This window comes from Ursus maritimus, unplaced genomic scaffold (genome assembly GCF_017311325.1).
Source record: "Ursus maritimus isolate PB19 unplaced genomic scaffold, ASM1731132v1 scaffold_4, whole genome shotgun sequence".
NCBI lineage: Eukaryota > Metazoa > Chordata > Mammalia > Carnivora > Ursidae > Ursus > Ursus maritimus.
In genome coordinates, this window is record NW_024426552.1 from 21,486,131 (window position 1) to 21,489,966 (window position 3,836).

General features: G+C 42.9%; 1 pseudogene; it reads left to right on the plus strand.

Annotated features, from left to right (window-relative positions):
• The first annotated feature begins 927 nt into the window (after window positions 1-927).
• LOC103673063 lies at window positions 928-1,991 on the plus strand (annotated as a pseudogene).
• The last annotated feature ends 1,845 nt before the right edge of the window (window positions 1,992-3,836 follow it).

Below are 3,836 nucleotides of genomic sequence, written 5' to 3' on the forward strand. Positions count from 1 at the left end.
TGGATAATGATATACTCAGGATAAAACTTAAAAATCAAGATTCTGTTACCATGGAAGAACATAAAAGGACAGTGACCTTTTTCACTGTTGTTAATTTATTTCTGTGGCTATCCAAATATCCATGCACTTACTTCTCAGTCATGGAACAAATTCTTTTTCTCCAGCAAGAAAATCCTAAATTAATATAGTAACTAAAAATCCATGAAGAATGAATAATGTTCAGCAAGTTCTGCTATGGACATTTAGTTTAGACAGCTAAGAGACAAGTAGTATGTTTATACACCCCATGTTGAAATATGGATTAGGAATAGGAACACTGAAATAAAAATTCATTTAGAAAGAGGAAGAAGAAGAAACACAATCGCCTTGTCCAAAGCATTTATCAAATGTCAGTGGGTAGGACTCAGCACTTTAGAAACAACTTTGTTGTTCAGTGTCTAATGCGCCATCTGGCCCTACCTCTGGGGAGTTTTGCCTGTATAGTCATGCCCGAGGTCACATTTAAGAGGAAATTGGAGAATATTCCCCTGAGAGGTTAGTACAGGCTTGGTCTTCTGGAGGATGTTTATTAGTTATATGATGCTTCAGCATATCAAGCTGTCTCTTTGCCAATACAATTACTTGGCTAACTTAAAGTCCCCATCCCTTAAGTGTGTGATGTGCATAGTAACTTCTAAAGGGTACAGTATAGAAAGTTGAGAATAAAAGAATAACTTGACGCTGGAGAAAGCTGACAAACACCCCTTCAATCAACTGATGAAAGTCAGCATAAACAGTGAAAAGTTATGTTGACAGTAGGTACTCTTGGTAAGACATGAAGAAAACAGCACTTTACCTCTGCAGTCTTTATCCCGCAAACCCATAACCCCAGTTTGACCATGAGAAACACATCAGACAAAATTAAGCTGATGAAGAGTTTATCAATATCTGACCAGTGCTCCTCAAAACTGTCAAGGTCATCAAAAACAAGGAAGGTCTGAGAAACTGTTCACCATCTCGAGGAACCTATGGAGATATTATGAGTAAATGTAATAGGATGTCCTGGATGGGGTACTAGAACAGAAAGAACATGAGATTAAAGGTATAAAATCTTAGTGCGAATGAAACCAATGCTTGGCTCAGAGAAGCAGCCTCCCCAAGGTCGTCGGCGGTCAGGGGTTTCTCTGGCCGGCGTCGCTCCCACCGATCTACGGCATGGGGAATTTTTACGCAAAAGTCTTCAAGTGTCTTTTTTGGCAAAAAAGAAATGTGCATCCTCATGGAGGGCCTGGATGCTCTGGGGAAGACCACTACCTTGTAAAACTGCAGCTGGGTGAGATCGTGACCACCATTCCCACCATAGGTGTCAGTGTGGAAACCGTGGAGTACAGGAACATCAGCTTCACCGGGTGGGATGCGGGCGGCCAGGACAAGACCAGCCCTCTGTGGCGCCACTGCTCCCAGACCACACAAGGTCTCATCTTTGTGATTCACAGCAACAACAGAGGGCTTGTGAACCGGACCCCTGAGGAGCTCACGAGGATGCTGGTGGTGGATGAGGTCAGGGATGCGGTCCTCCTGGTGTTGTGAACAAACAGGACCTCCCCAAACCATGAATGCGGCCAAGACAACGGACGAGCTGGGTCTGCACTCCCTGCGCCCCAGGAACTGGTACAATCAGGCCACCTGTGCCACCAGCGGGACGGAGCTCTATGAGGGGCTGGACCCGCTGTCCAATCAGCTCCAGAACCAGAAGTGAGCCGCGCTCCTCCTCTGCTCTCCTTCTCACTCCCTCCCACCCCTCGCTTTACCTTGTGGGGGGAGCGGGGCTAAGGCAGAAGCTGTCTCCGTGGTCCCTTACAGTGTGCTTCACCATGCTGTAAATGTGCAGGCTTAGCCTGCAGCCGGGTGTTCGTTCAATGTAATTTTGGTTGCCAACGAGGCAGTATTTAGTACTCCTATGCAATATAACTTAGCTTTTTTTTTTTTTTTTTTTTTTTTTTTTTTTTTTTTTAAAGAGAGAATCAACCCACTGTTAGAGGGTTTTTAGGCACACGGGGCCTCTTTAAGAGTCACTGTGTGGGACCAGCCTTGGTACTCCTCCTCTGGGATCCATTTGCAGGGTCTCTGTGTATCCCTGTGATTTGCTCTGTGTCGGGTCATCCCTCATCCCCTAGCGTTTGTGCATGTCCTTGTGATTACACAGTCCCCCAGGAGACGGGTTGGGGGCTGCAGTCACTGCTAGTGGACCCCATGGAGGGCCCCGGCCTTCCCTTGGGTCAGTGTGGGCACTCTGGCTTGCCGTGGGGCTACCTGGGGTCTCACCAGCAGGAGTGAGGACAGGAGAGTGGGACAGTCACCCTAGACCCTCAGCCCCCTGCACCGCCCCCCCACCCCACCCCAGTCTTCATGTGCTTTCACTCCCTCCTCCTGCAAGGGTCAGATTTGCCATCAAAACGAAGACCTCAGCTTTTTTCTTTTGTATTTTGATAAACGCTGAAGAAGCTGGAGCTGTTCAACTTAGGGAAATCCTCGAAACTGGTTTATTTGGTGTCCAGGAACCTCCTAGTGCTTTCAGTACATGATTAGTAGTCAACTGTTTTGTATACTTGTTTTCAGTTTTCGTTTTGACAAACAAGCACTGTAATTATAGCAACTAGGATAAAATCTCTTGAGTATTAAAAAAGCTATAAAATCTTAATATTTATTGTAGATAAAAATATATCAATAATATTTCATTAGTTTGACAAATGGACCACATTAATATGAGATGTTGATAACAAGGAAAACTGGGTGCAGGGTACAGAGGAACTCTTTCTACTCTGCTTGCAACTTTTCTATAAATCCGAAATTATGCTAAAATAAAATTTACCAAAAATTTTAGTAGTATCGTGTCCATTTGTGAAGGATAATGTCCAAATATTCCCTCTAAATATGATTTAACTCTGAAGTGTTGGGTCTTCAATTCAGTGTTCTCTGCTCTGTCTCGTTTTTTATCCCTCTTGCCCTCCATCAAAATAATAGAAGATGTCTTGCTTTCCCGGACAGAATTTGAATGTTCTTCCACTAGGCATCTATGAAAACTACCCACAAGTGGTAATTAGAAGTTAAATTCTAGGCTTAGGGTTTTAAACCACATAAGTACTGTGCATTATGGACCCAGAAATCTGTGAAGGCAGGCTTGTCTGTATTTGCCCCTTTACCCTAAACTACTTTCCAAATTTCGATTGCCAGTCATGATTGTTACTTGTCTTTCCCAATGTGGAGAATATTGAGAGATTGAAGATCCCCATAGTGTGAGAACTCTAGTTTAATCAGTAAATTGCCAGGATATAGAATTCTTCCCAGAATGTAATTGCACAGCTACAATTTTAATTTAAGAAAATACTTTTTTAGAATTCATTTTTGTAAAACACCTGCCACACATTTTAAAAAATATTAGAATTGGCTAAGATTGCTCTCATGGCGGGACCACTTGTAGATCTAGTAATCTTGCTGGAAAAATAGAGAATACACGCCCAAGCTCCAAAATTCCAAATGGTAGTTTAATTCCTCTTTATGAAAACCAGGAAAATATGTCAAAATTGTGATGATTTTATTTGCCTTTCTATCTCGGACACCATTAGCAGGTGCTCTTTTATAATGGTTGAGGGACCATAGCAAAGACCAGCAATTACATTGCTAACATCAAAGTAGAGGTTTAGACACAGGGTGGGTAGATTATTTAGTGGAGGATGGAAAGGGAAATGATTCATCCAGGATTTCATCTTGTGGATGCATGATTCTGACTCCTACATACCTTCTGTATATATTGTGATCTGTATTCATTTGGGGTTGAAGGGAAACCTACAAATAAA